The sequence below is a fragment of the Chiloscyllium punctatum genome, chromosome 11, assembly GCF_047496795.1.
Source record: "Chiloscyllium punctatum isolate Juve2018m chromosome 11, sChiPun1.3, whole genome shotgun sequence".
NCBI lineage: Eukaryota > Metazoa > Chordata > Chondrichthyes > Orectolobiformes > Hemiscylliidae > Chiloscyllium > Chiloscyllium punctatum.
In genome coordinates, this window is record NC_092749.1 from 35324835 (window position 1) to 35340303 (window position 15469).

At 39.8% G+C, this 15469-nt stretch overlaps 1 protein-coding gene across 1 annotated transcript in view; it reads right to left on the bottom strand.

Annotated features, from left to right (window-relative positions):
* Positions 1-15469, bottom strand: part of LOC140482887 (tetratricopeptide repeat protein 7A-like) — a 361467-nt gene that overhangs the window by 316874 nt on the left and 29124 nt on the right. The gene's annotated exons all lie outside the window — the stretch shown is intronic.

Consider the following 15469-nt stretch of genomic DNA (forward strand, 5'->3'; position numbering starts at 1 on the left):
ATATAGAACAAATAGCAAGGAAAAAGCCTCCAGTGTCCGTGTTCTTTATTCATTTGAAATCTACAAATCGAATTGATCGTGCTTACACACACACACAAAACAGGAAGGTGAGTAAGATTAAAACAGTCAACACCGTGAAGCAGTGAAAACTGCATACAGCTGTTCAAAGTATTTCATTTTTCCTCATTCATGTACAGACTTCAGATTATAAGTAAAAGAATCTAACCAAGTCAGAAATGCAATAAAACTTGTTTTGTTTTTGCAATTCATTCTAATTAATCACAATGCAACATCAAGAACACAGCAACTCAATTACACCACTATTTTAAACAAGTGGGACAATTCAAAATACTAATTTACCAATTAATGTTCCTCACCCAAGTGCAAAAGCTAATATACAATATTTTCATTCTCTATATTATACATGCATGATCATTACAAGCTTAGAAATGTCAAATGTGTTTTATATTTCAACTGTTCTTTCATTATTTAATGCATTAGAAAAACATTGAGATTTTTTTCCATAAGTACCTACAATTATCACAAAATCTTAAATTGTTAAGTTCTTAAATTGTTACGTGTGAACTTAAATCAAGATGAAATCAAGAACAGAAGAAGCTTACATAGTTTTTGTCATTTTCTGAACACTAACAGTCAACCCTACAGCTGTATTAGGCATCAATTCAAATAAATCAAAGGGTCTCCTTTATCTGAATTTACAGTACAAACATATCAAAATTCAATTCTCACATTGTAGTGATATACACACTTAAATAGTCTGTTGTTCTTTAGGTGCAGCATGTAAGTACAAAATAGTTATGGTTAGACAAGGTAGGGTGGGAGGAGACTCATGTGGAGCATAAACACAAAGATCAATTGGACAGAACAGTGCAATAACTTCTATGCAAATTTATTCTACTGTGATGAAAGGTATTCTAGAATAAGAAGAATCAATTTTAAAATAGATTCCATAACCAGATATTATAAAGTTTTAAACTTTAAGTATAATAATAGAATTTTAAGCAATGAAAGAGGAAATAGCATCCTGATAGCTTTACTAGTGTGTCTTTAAGAATATGTATCCATTTTTTCCAAATAAAATGCAAATGGTAAGCATTTCAAAACAACGTACAGACTTACAGACGTACATAGTTTTAGATTGTGGAAGGCAGTCACTCATATTTGCTTCCTCCTTTCTTTCCTCTCCAAAGCCCCTGAACATATTGTCACCTCCAAAAACAGTGCCCATTGTTCCTGACATACCACATTGAATTCCCTCCATTCAAAATCAGCATATGCAAAAAGCACATGTAGGCTAGCCAGTTCTAAGTCACTACCATTTCTCTCATTTCCTCCATTGTTGCTAAAGTATCAGACTGCTTATATGACGGCCATTATCAGACAAGCATAAGTTTACTTCAGTTAGTATTGGGGCAATGAAAACCATGGTCCTCACTTCAAACTAGCTTCCCTAGCTACTGACTCTATCCCTCTTCTTGGCTGTAGTGTGACTAAATCACTACTCACAGTCTTGAAATCATATTATACATGAGCAGAAATCCAAGGCATCATTAAAATCAACTACTTACATCTTTGTCATACATAAACCCATCTCTACCTCAGTAAATCTGCTGCTTAAAGTCTCACCCATGCCACCAATGACTATTTTAATACACTCCTAGCTGGGCCACCACTCTCTAACCTCTAAGTTTGAGGTCATCTATAATTCCATGAGCTGTGTCCTAACTCAAACTATTCTTATTCAACAATCACCCCTATGCCTGCTGACCTACACTAATTCCCGATGAAGCACCATCTTGATTTTTAAATTTCCAACCTTGTTTTGAAGTTCCTCCATAACCTCATCTCTTCCCATCTCTGTAACCTCTTTCAGCCCCACAACCCTCAGATATCTGTCTTCATCTAATTCTAGCCTTTTGAGTGTCATTAACATTAAACACTCCTCAATTGGAACTCTGTCTTTAGTTGCCTGGGCCCTAAGCTCCAAAATTCCTCTTTACCTTTCTTTTTTAAGGCATTCCATAAAACCTACCTTTTTGGCCTAGTTTTTGATCATCTATCTCACAATCTCCTGAAATGTCAAATGTCATCTTTTACGTTTTATTGTTCCTGACAAGTGCTATTGTATAAGTTGTTGTTATAGGTCATCTTTTGTACAAAGTAAGATTAGACCAAAATGCAAACTAGTGGAACACCATTCACTCCCTTCACACTAGACTTCTTGCCCTCCATTTCCTCCCACATTATGCAGTTTACTAGATTAACAACAACTGTAGTCAAACAAACTAGCCTTATAACTGTCTAGACTTCTAGTCCTACAGGAAATTATAATTAGGATGTTGCAATTTCTCTTGATCTTTCCCAAAGAATTCAACAGTTCAAGATATCAAAGTTGAGTGATTTGTGCACCCTATGTTTGATTAACTTATTTAATACCAGTTCTATTTGGATTTTAACCACCATTAACTGTAAAATCACCCAAACTTGATACACTGTCGTATCAATAAGTTGTTGAAAATTGAGAGAAAGGGCAATAAATGGTCAAGGAAATGGGAGTCTCCCTACAAACTGAAGAGTTAGCAGAAGTCTCATATTCCCTATTTTAGTGAGTAAGTGCAGAAAAGGACTTGTGACCAGTAATGGGCCTTACCCAGGATTCAGAGGCCTATGGGTGGAAATCCCTCAACCTACCCCATTGCCTCTGGCAATCAGCAGCTAGCAGTAGGAGCAGTAGCAACTACAGGTAATGTGCCCATTGACTCAGGTCACAGCTGGGAAGATGGGACAGGAGGTGTAAGGTAAGAGGTGGCAGGGGAGGGGTGAGAGGCCGGGTGGCAACGTCTGGACGGCCAGGATGTCAAAGTGACTCTCAGCAGGCCCATCTGCTAACATCTCCCAATGTCAGTTCCCTTGATCAGGGACTGTGCCTTTGAATAACAATCCCAATACCACCCCAGCAGCCCACAAGCAAACAGCTGCAAGAGGATAAAGCCCCGAAGTGGACACTGCTTACCAATTTAAGGGCCTACATTTGCAGCAGCAGATAGAAAGACAGTCCAGGCTATGGCCATATTAGTTTGTCTGATCTCAGAAGCTAAGCAGACTCAGACCTCGTTAGTATCTGGATGGGAGACTACCTGGGAACACCAGATGCAGTAGGTTTTTGTGGTTTGGTAGCACACTTATCATGTCCCTATCTCTGAGCCAGGAGGTTCAGGTTGAAGCCTCCCTCTCCAACTCCACAGATATGTAATAACATGTTTGAGCAGATTGATATTTTTAAAAATCTAGAAAGGCAGTCTGCGAGCATTTCTGTCTGAGACAGAGTCAGAGTCAGGATGGCAATAATGACCCCATCTGGCACCCTCCCAAATCGATTAAAAACAGCCCCACCTCCAAATTCACCTCCAAGAAGAGCATTAGCTTCCACTTAAAATGCTTATTTATAACATCTGCTAATCCCTATTCCTACCACTTTAATCTCTACCCTAGTCTTTACTACTAAAGGCACCTTTAAAGGAAGTCTATTATTAAGCTTTTATATTTTTTTCTCAGTTTCTCTCACTATACTGATCTATTAGGATTTTTTATTTTTCACACTTATTCTGATTTTCTTCAGAGTATTTACATTTACGTACTTTTTAAAGATTCAATTTTGTGCTAAGCTCTCTATTTTTTGATGATTTTTTGCCTTTGACACAACTGTTTGGTTTCCACCACTGGAGTATATAGGATACTCAGGATCACAGGATACTGATTAGAAATGATCAGCCATGATCATATTGAATGGCGGTGCAGGCTCGAAGGGCAGAATGGCCTACTCCTGCATCTATTGTCTATTGTCTATATATTATACACATGTGTGTGTTATTTATACCCTTGCTAATTTTTCATTCCATTGAAATTGAAGTTGATTCCTATCTATTTTGCTGCAAGTTGCTTTGTGGAATCAATTACTTCAGATGAAAATTCTATGTTCCCTTTTATATTTGTTATTTTTATTGTTAGTCTACTGAAATTTTTGCTCCCTAACTTTAGACCACCTGCATTTTCTGCTTCATACACTAGAACCAAGTCAAGTAGATCTCTCTCTTTTTTTTGTTGAAACAAAGAAATGATGGTGAACCTTTATAAAACATTTGGCTGGCCTCAAATGAGGTGCTGCATTCTAGTTCTGGGCACTACACGTGAGAAACGTTGAGAAAGTATTAAAGACGGTGAAGAAAAGGTTCATACAAATGGTTCCAGGGATGAGAAACTTCAGCTATATGGATAGATTGGAGAGCTGGGAAATTAGAAAAGATTCTCCTTGGGGAAAAAAAGAAGATTGATTATTAGGAGATTTGATTGAGGTTTCTACATTGTGAAGGGAAAAACTGTTCCATCTTGTCCAGCCCTGGGGAGATGGCGAAAACAGTTTGTCCACCACAAGGGCAAAAAGAGAGTCAGGGAACCATCACCATCACCTTGGGGGCAGGAGGAGAAAAATGAGGAGTCATAGTTATAGCAACAGGACAGTTTGAAGGAGGTAAAATGTTAAGTTTACAGAGATATTAACCATTAAACCTCCCAAGCCTGAGTAAATAAACGAGTGTGGGTGTCTGCATGAGGGGATGGATACAAGTGAAATGGAACCTAGGGTTTGGATGTGAGAGAATGTGAATGGATGGACCTGGGAAGGGGATGAATTGGACATGTGTGCGGATGCGTATGGATCAATGATAGAGTTTGGGTGAATTGGTGGCTCAGTTTGTAACAGTTTGGAATAGGTTGGAGGGTTTATAAGAGTATTCAATGTTGACAACAAGTGCAAGAGACAATGTGAGCAAGCGTGGGAAAGGGATGCGAGTGAGTGCGGGGGACAGATACGTGCAAGGGTGTGAGTGGCTGAGAGTGAGTATCTGGGTGAGAGAAAGTGAATAGTTTGCTGAGTGGTGTAAGAATGAAACTGAGCCAGACAAATACTCTTCTTTCCACTCCTCCTCAACAAAGCAGGTCAGGTGAGGAAAGCCCAAAATGATAGGCAAACCTCCACAGAGATCAATTTGATATAAGGCAAACTCAAGTTTGGTGTCAGTTAATCCAATTCCTTACCTTTCCCCTAATCCTCACGCACTTTCCTGGAGATCAGCACTCACTCTTTAGCTCTGCTTAGAATCATTGATAAGAATCACACAAACACCAGGTTACAGTCCAACAGGTTTATATTAAAGTACAAGCTTTCAGAACGATGCTCCTTCGTCAGCTTGTACTTCCTAATAAACGTGTTGAACAAGAACCTGGTGTGGTCTGATTTCAACACTGGCACCTCCACATCATAGAGTCATAGAGTTTTACAGCATGAAAACAGACCCTTTGGTCCAACTAGACCATGATGACCAGAAATCCTAAATTAAGCTAGTCCCATTTGCCAGCATTTGGCCCATACTCCTCGAAATCCTTTGTATTCATGTACCATCCAGATGCCTTTTAAATGTTGTAATTGCACCATCCTCCACCCACCTCCTCTGGCAGCTCATTCCATACACACACCACACTCTGCATGAAAATGTTAGCCCCTTAGGTCCTTTTTAAATCTTTCCCCTCTGACCTTAAACCTATGTCCTCTCATTTTGGACTCCTCTACCCTGGGGAAAAAACCTTGGCTATTCACCCTATCCATGCCCCTCATGACTTTGTCAACTTCGATAAGGTCACCCCTCAGCCTCCGACGCTCCAGGGAAAATACCCCCAGCCTATTCTAATCAAAAGGGCAATAAAAAGGGCTGTTTGGTACTTTTTAATAGTCTTTTTTTCTAATTACTCATTTAAATTCTCACTTTATGTTTTTTTTAATGAATGTCGTGTTGTGCCAAACCTTATCTTTCTGAGATCTGTGTACTAATTCCCCTTCCTTCTTCCAACCCTACTTCCAAGTGAGGAAAAGTAAGAACAGAATGACTGCTGGTTTACCATTTATATAAATTAATTTATCTTTAATACATGTTTTTATTTGCACTTCTCCAGTCAGCATCTTTGGGCATCTGTGATTTTCATACAAAGCAAAGAAAAGACGCAGGTCAGAAGTCCATGTCAGCCAGAACAGTGAGAGAACCTTTCTCTGTTATTCACAATCATGCCATAGTCAAACGTACGGAGCTAACTGACACCATGTCCCTATCAATGTCTATCTCAAGACATTTAATTGATTTTACAAAATATGTTTTTGCCTAATTATTTAAATTTCTGCTCCTACTAAGTTTTACTTTTGAATGTGTTTTTGGAACGTGCAAAAAAACAAACACAAGACTGGTCAAATCCATTCCTCTTATGCAGCAACTAGAGGAATTTAAATCGAAATAAGGCCTGGGAGGTTTAAAATATGAAAAGCAGTGCATAGCCTTACAATAAACAGGTGTAATGGCATAAACACATTTCGAGTAAAACATTGCACTCGTCTCACTAACAACCAGATGTCTGTGGTCAGAATCCAATCTATTCGGCTGGACAAAGTCAAATTGTGTAAAAGGAAATGAGAGTGCTCAAGCTAAGCATTCTTACTAATAAGTTATCCATTTATGGCAGAGGTATCTATAAGTACTGCCAGGGGTGACCTACTTTCTGCTTACCACCAGTAGCCTTCAACAGATCTGCAGCTTGATAGATTTCCGTTTGTGGTGTGCAAAGCAGTAGACTGTTTACACACTGAAAGACAGCGCTTTCGTCTGTTGCTAACACTGGATCTTAAAATCTTCCCCTTTTAAAGTGAGACGTACTACAAAAGTAAAACCTGCTTCTATTGTGAAAACTCCAACTGTCCACAGTGACATATTTGGAAGAGATTTCTCATCCCAGGCAAACTTGCAAAAAACACGTTATACTGCAGCACACTACATGTACTATATTGGGCCTCACTTTTAGAACAATAGCAAAAACATAATTTTGACCGTATACAGAAATCACAGGCGCGGCCTATTTTCACTCCATAGTACAAGATGTTGGAAACATTCCACAATATGCACTCTGGCACACAATAAAAGCTCAAGTTCAAAAGCTTCTAATGTAACATAATTTAAGCATACCTTCTCCCTCAGAGAAGTAGATTCATGCTTGTATAAGGCTATACCTTTTTATCTTTCTGAATTTTAAGTTTGGACTAAAATGGGAAAAGGACTGTTTTAAAACCAGGGGTTATGGAAGGAATTGCTGTAATTTTTAAAGTTACTGAAACTCACTAAGTCTTGCTTTCGATGCTCCTTTGTTTAAGCAGTGGAAAGTATTTTGTATAAAGTGAGATTCAGCTGACAGCAGGTTGCTGATTGATTTGTGGAATGTCTGACCAGTTGTGGATGCCAAAGGCCATCAGGCTGACACTAACTTATTAGCACATGGGGAGCTGAACAGCTTTTGGGTGTGAAGCCTGTGGACTCCTGCAAGGACAGATACTATGTCATTCTCTGCAATAGAATACCTGAAACCGAAATAAAGTTAGTTTATTTTCCCTCACCAGATGCTGAAAGCTGTGGTCATTGACCAGTAACTAAGAAGCTCTGTAATTAATGCCTCCTGTAAAGAAATGTGAAGAACCAGGAGAAAAGAGACAGAAGAACAGAATATTCTTGCAAACCAAAAGGAGCATTTCAGTTTTATTCCTTCTATCCATTACACCCATGTGTTTTTGTCTGTCTGTCTATATGTATCTAGCGGCATTTTGAAAGGAGTTAGAGCTTTACCTAGTAAGATGTTGACAGTTCATAGTTATTTACCTGTAGTTAGAATCTACTTATTTGCAATAAATTGTCATTCTTGTCAAATACAGAAACCTAGGCACCGTTTGCTGTTAGCCTGCATGGATCTAGCAGGTAAATTGGGAATTTCACGTACTTTGATAAAGTTTTTAACTTTTGTGACAACCCCAGGAGTAGTGAGGCTTGATTTCCAACACACCAACCCAGTGTGGCATGACAATAGTTAAGGTGGAAATTGTCATTTCTATGTTGTTTCATTGGAAGCTACCATTTTACAATATTTCTCATTCCAGGCAAACTTGCAAAAAACACATTATACTGCAGAACATTACATGTACTATATTGGCCCTCACTTTTCGAACATTAGTAAAAACATAATTTTGACTGTCTGTATAACTTATCAACACAGTTACATTCATATTGGACCTAGAAAATGTACATTTTTAACAGAATGCTTTAAGTGCTTCAATAGGATCATTACAATTTGGATATAAATACTAATATTCTCCATCCCTAATTATTTGATTCACTAGAACATTAGTCCAAACAGAGTTCAGATGAAGCCCATCCGACCGGAAGAGCTCTTTTCTATGTAACATTAGTGCCTGTGTCCTATGAATTGAAACCCATTCCTTCCACGCATTCTTTGTGTCACATGTTTACCTCCTTCACTTTATTTACCCTATGCCAGTTTCCCTGTGGTTCAGGTGCTAACCAGAGATTCTTACCTTGGAGGCTTTTCTTTGTAACTTATAACTTAACTCTTCAAATTCTTTCAGCAGAAACTAAATTTGAATTACTTTATTTGAGGGGTCTGACTATCTCTTGGAGCAAAATATCCAGGTCACTTTCCCTCCCTGATGTGGTGCAACGTCTGGAGCTTGGACTCTAACTCAAGTCCAAAGTTGCTCAAGCTGCGAACACTTCCTACAAATGATATGTTTGCTTGGGATCACCTTATAGAAGCCACCAGATCCCGCATGCTGCACCCACATGATCCATCTTGCTATCACTATCACATTTTATTTAATTTATTAATTAATTACATTTGAAGATCTGTTTACTGTAATTAATTTATTATACACCACTCTAAATTTTATACATAAATTATTTTTAAGAAAAGAGAGAAAAATAGATTAGACACTGAAACAAACTGAAGACTTTTTCCTTTAAAGAATAGATCTTGAACTGTGATTGATTTGACTTCGGTTTCCCATTCCATTTGACCCACTTTACAGTAATAGAAAATACAACCTCTCTACAATAGTATGAATTTTAACATTGCTTTGCCAACAATCAATGGTAACAGCCAAATAAAATGAACTAAATTGAATCGATTTAATTAAAAATACAAGTTTAAATAGCTGTCTCATTATATTTCAGATAGTATAAACATATTACTGCAAATACTGAATAAAAGCCTGCCCTCCTCTTTTCAAGTGAGGAAATAATCTTAAACATTTTCTTCAGAAGACAGAACTATATTATAAAGAAAGCCATTACATTTATATTAAACTATGCTGTTCCATGAAGTTTTTCAAACAGATGTTTGAGATTATTATTTTTATATAATTCATAACGCTTGTCACGTATACCCGAGAACTCTGTGGGAAGCTAGGGAAGTGATTGTTGGACCCCATGCTGAGATAGTTGTATCATCAATACTCACAGGTGAGGTGCAGGAAGACTGGAGGTCAGCTCACATGGTGCCACTATTTAAGAAAGGTGGTAAGGACAAGCCAGAGAACTATAGACCAGTGAGCCTGACATTGGTGGTGGGCAAGTTGTTGGAGGGAAACCTGAGGGACAGGATGCAGAACTTTCGAAAGCTGATTGGAGGCAGATGTTCGCAGGTAAAGGGACGGCTGGAAAATGGAAAGCCTTCAGAAATGAGATAACGAGAATCCAGAGAAAGTATATTCCTGTTAGGGTGAAAGGAAAGGCTGGTAGGTATAGGGAATGCTGGATGACTAAAGAAATTGAGGGTTTGGTTAAGAAAAAGAAGGAAGCATATGTCAGGTATAGACAGGATAGATCACGTGAATCCTTAGAAGAGTATAAAAGAAGTAGGAGTATACTTAAGAGGGAAATCAGGAGGGCAAAATGGGGACATGAGATAGCTTTGGCAAATAGAATTAAGGAGAATCCAAAGAGTTTTTACAAATATATTAAGGACAAAAGGGTAACTAGGGAGAGAATAGGGCCCCTCAAAGATCAACAAGGCAGCCTTTGTGTGGAGCCGCAGAAAATGGGGGAGATACTAAATGAATATTTTGCATCAGTATTTACTGTGGAAAAGGAGATGGAAGATATAGACTGTAGGGAAATAGATGGTGACATCTTGCAAAATGTCCAGATTACAGGGGAGGACGTGCTGGATGTCGTGAAACGGTTAAAGGTGGATAAATCCCCAGGACCTGATCAGGTGTACCCGAGAACTCTGTGGGAAGATAGAGAACTGATTGCTGGGCCTCTTGCTGAGATATTTGTATCATCAATAATCACAGGTGATGTGCTGGAAGACTGGAGGATGGCAAACGTGGTGTCACTGTTTAAGAAGGGCGGTAAAGACAAGCCAGGGAACTATAGACCAGTGAGCCTGACCTCGGTGGTGGGCAAGTTGTTGGAGGGACAGGATGTACATGTATTTGGAAAGGCAAGGACTGATTCGGGATAGTCAACATGGCTTTGTGCGTGAGAAATCATGTCTCACAAACTTGATTGAGTTTTTTGAAGAAGTAACAAAGAAGATTGATGAGGGTGGAGCAGTAGACGTGATCTATATGGACTTCAGTAAGGCGTTCGACAAGGTTCCCCATGGGAGACTGATTAGCAAGGTTAGATCTCATGGAATACAGGGAGAACTAGCCATTTCGATACAGAACTGGCTCAAAGGTAGAAGACAGAGGGTGCTGGTGGAGGGTTGTTTTTCAAACTGGAGGCCTGTGACAAGTGGAGTGCCACAAGGATCAGCATTGACCTTTTGTCATTTACATAAATGATTTGGATGTGAGCATAAGAGGTACAGTTAGTAAGTTTGCAGATGACACCAAAATTGGAGGCGTAGTGGACAGCGAAGAGGGTTACCTCAAATTACAACAGGATCTTGACCAGATGGGCCAATGGGGTGAGAATTGGCAGATGGAGTTTAATTCAGATAAATGCGAGGTGCTGCATTTTGGGAAAGCAAATCTTAGCAGGACTTATACACTTAAGGTAAGGTCCTAGGGAGTGTTGCTGAACAAAGAGACCTTAGTGTGCAGGTTCATAGCTCCTTGAAAGCGGAGTCACAGGTAGATAGGATAGTGAAGAAGGTATGCTTTCCTTTACTGGTCAGAGTATTGAGTACAGGAGTTGGGAGGTCATGTTGCGGCTGTACAGGACATTGGTTAGGCTACTGTTGGAATATTGCGTGCAATTCTGGTCTCCTTCCTGAAGGATGTTGTGAAACTTGAAAGGGTTCAGAAAAGATTTACAAGAACGTTGCCAGATTTGGAGGATCTGAGCTATAGGGAGAGGCTGAACAGGCTGGGGCATGTTTTCCCTGGAGCATCGGAGGCTGAGGGACCTTATAGAGGTTTACAAAATTATGAGGGGCATGGATAGGATAAATAGACAAAGTCTTTTCCCTGGGGTTGGGGAGTCCAGAACTAGAGGGCATGGGTTTAGGGTGACAGGGGAAAGATATAAAAGAGACCTAAAGGGCAATATTTTCACACAGAGGGTGGTACGTATATGGAATGAGCTGCCAGAGGATGTGATGGAGGCTGGTACAATTGCAACATTTAAGAGGCATTTGGATGGATTTATGAATAGGAAGGGCTTGGAGGGATATGGGCCGGGTGCTGACAGGTGAGACTAGATTGAGTTGGGATATCTGGTCGGCATGGACGGGTTGGACCGAAGGGTCTGTTTCCATGCTGTACATCTCTATGACGCTATGACTCTATATATTTGGAAAGCAAGGAGTGATATCGGTTAGTCAACATGGCTTTGTGCATGGGAAATCATGTCTCATAAACTTGATTGAGTCGTTTTGAAATAACAAAGAGGACTGATGAGCAGTTGATGGGATCTATATGGACTTCAGCAAGGCGTTTGACAAGGTTCCCCATGGGAGTCTAGTTAGCATGGTTAGATCTCAAGGAATACAGGGAGAACTAACCATTTGGATACAGAACTGGCTCAAAGGTAGAAGACAGAGAATGGTGGTGGAAGGTTGTATTTCAGACTGGAGGCCTGTGACCAGTGTAGTGCCACAAGAATCGGTGCTGGGCCCACTACTTTTCATCATTTATATAAATGATTTGCATATGAGCTTAAGAGGTATAGCTAGTAAGCTTGCAGATGACACCAAAATTGGAGGTGGAGTGGACAACGAAGAAGGTTACCTCGGATTACAATGGGATCTTGATCAGGTGGAACAATGGGCTGAGAAGTGGCAGATGGAGTTTAATTCAGATAAATGCGAGGTGCTGCATTTTGGGAAAGCAAATCTTAGCAGCCCTTGTACAATTAATAGTAAGGTCCTGGGGGGTGTTGCTGAACAAAGAGACCTTGGAGTGCAGGTTCACAGCTCCTTGAAAGTAGAGTTACAGGTAGATAGGATAGTGAAGAAGTCATTTGGTATGCTTTCTTTTATTGGTCAGAGTATTGAGTACAGGAATGGGAGGTCATGTTGCTGCCACATGTGGTTAGGCCACTTTTGGAACATTGCATGCAATTCTTGCCTCCTTCCTATCGGAAGGATGTTGTGAAGCTTAAAAGAGTTCAGAAAAGCCTTACAAGGATGTTGCCAGGGTTGAAGGATTTGAGCTAAAGAGAGGTGTTGAATAGGCTGGGGCTGTTTCTCCTGGAGCGGAGGCTGAGGGTTGACCTTATAAAGGTTTATAAAATCATGAGGGATATGGATAGGATAAATAGGCAAGGTCCTTTCCCTGCGGTGGGGGAGTCCTGAACGTGAGGACATAGGTTTAGGGTGAAAGGGAAAAGATACAGAAGAAACCTAAGGGGCAACTTTTTCACGCAGAGGGTGGTGCGTGTGTGGAATGAGCTGCCAGAGGAAGTGGTGGAGGCTGGTACAATTGCAACATTTAAAAGGCATCTGGGTGGGAATACAAATAGGAAGAGTTTAGAGGGATATGGGCCGGGTGCTGGCAGGTGGGACTGCATTGGGTTGGGATATCTGGTCAGCATGGACAAGTTGGACCGAAGGATCTGTTCCTGTGCTGTACATCTCTATGACTCTAAATATCATAATTAATGATCTTAAGTTTGGTTTGTGATAACTATTCATATCAAGCAATAAACTGCACTGAGAGTATATAGTATTACACTGCAATGAAACTACTCCCATTTGAATGAGATACTGAACATGGGATTGAAATTCAAATGATACTTGTACTTCTAATAAGGAGTGTGGTCCAATCTTATGAGTTCAAAATATTCCAAGTTTTTAAACAGTTAACATGACCATGGGTCAGAACCCTGAAGTATTGTGGACATTTTTAACTTATAATTATAGAATGTGTTATGTAAAAAAAAAGAAAGCTGATACAGACAAAAGTTCTGGAGGAACCCATGGGAAATTACACCTATGATATGAAAGGAATTTCAAGCAGGAGAAAAGGGAAGTCAAAATGGACTAGTTTGTGATCTCGTGACTACCATGATAACAAGAGACTGAAGAGCAAGTCAAACCCTGCTGAGTATGTCCCAACTTACAGATGCATTGTGTATTCTTCTAAAGGAAAAATACAAAAAGACATGATTAAAAATCCAATTTCTAACATACTAGGAAAGGGGCTATTGACACCGAATGTTCGTATGTGTTCAAGCCTGAGTTCAAACAATTGATTGTTATGAAGGTCAAAGTCATTCAATTATCACCCAGAAAGGAATCAGAACAACAGGACCTCAAACAAACTGCAGAAGTAAGAATTGTGAAACCAAATGTTCAATTACCGATGTCAACACTATCGGTAACTTTCACTTTTGTGGTTGTAACATTCAACCATCTGCTCTTTGTGAATAATTCAACCACTAATCTGAATATCATTTTTAAAACTTTTACCTTTCTGATCTCACCTCTTATTTCTAATCTGAGTGTACAGGATTTCTAACTTTTCTTGTATTTTATAATTAGCAAATTCACTCTCTATTAATTCGAGAAAACTTTGTTAAATTAATTCCTTTTAAAACAGAACCTCCGGGTGGTGGGGTGGTTAATGTTAATAGTTTGGGGCATCCTGTCTGGAACTATAACAAATTGGGGAAACCTCAACTAGGGGTTTGGATATAATATAGTATATCCAACAGTACACTGCTGCAGCAGACTATATGAAAAAAAATCAGTGATGCCATTAGTACTATTGCATAACACCACCACCATCCCACCAACTTAATCTCAGAATTCCTAAAAGAACAGTCTCATTGAGCAGAATTCAACTGAGCTACATAGGCCAGCAAACCTAATACAAATTCAATGTTCACTCTGCAGTTTGTTGAACTCAGCCAATGCAGCAACATAGTTATAGAGTCACAAAGATGTACACGGAAACAGACCCTTCGGTCCAACTCATCCATGCCAACCAGATATCCCAACCCAATCTAGTCCCACCTGCCAGCATCCAGCCCATATCCCTCCAAACCCTTCCCGTTTATATACCCATCCAGATGCCTTTTAAATGTTGCAATTGTCCCAGCCTCCACCACTTCCTCTGGCAGCTTATTCCATAAACATACCACCCTCTGAGTAAAAACGTTGCCCTTAGCTCTCCTTTTCTACCTTTCCCTTCTCACCCTAAACCTATGCCATCTAGTTCTGGACTCCCCCACCGCAGGGAAAATACTTTGTCTATTTATCCTATCCATGCCCCTCATGATTTTATAAACCTCTATAAGGTCACCCCTTAGCCTCTGACACTCCAGGGAAAACAGCCCCAGCTTATTCAACCTCTCCCTATAGCTCAAATCCTCCAACCCTGGCAACATGTTTGTAAATCTTTTCTGAACCCTTTCAAGTTTCACAATATCTTTCTGATAGGATCATTACTAAAGTAAGCCACAATTTTTCTAAGCTGAAGTAAGTCCTGGGGAGTGTTGCCAAACAAAGAGACCTTGGGATGCAGGTTCATAGCTCCTTGAAGGTGAAGTCACATGTAGACATTTTGTGAAGAAGGCATTTGGCATGCTTGCCTTTACTGGTCAGTGTGCATTGAGTAGAGAAGTTGGAGGTCATGTTACAGCTGGTCAGAATATTGATTAGGCCACTTTTGGAATACTGTCTTCAGTTCTGGTTTCCCTGCTACAGGAAGGATGCGTGAAACTTGAAAAGTGCACATAAGGTTTACAAAGATGTTGCCAGGGTTGGAGGGTTTGAGCTATAGGGAGAGGCTGAATAGGCTGGGGCTGTTTTCCCTGGAGCAAAGGTGACTGAGGGGTGACCTTACAGAGGTTTTTAAAATCACAAAGGGCATGGATAGGGTGAATAGCCAAGGTCTTTTTCCCAAGGTAGGGAAGTCCAAAACCAGAAGGCATAGTTTTAAGGTGAGAAGGGAAAGATATAAAAGGGACTTAACTTTTTCACACAGATGCATCTGGATGGGTATATGAATAGAAAGGATTTAGAGTGATATGGGTCAAATACTGGCAAATGGGACTAGATTAATTTAGGATATCTGGTCAGCATGGACCATTTGGACTCAAGGGTCTGTTTCCAT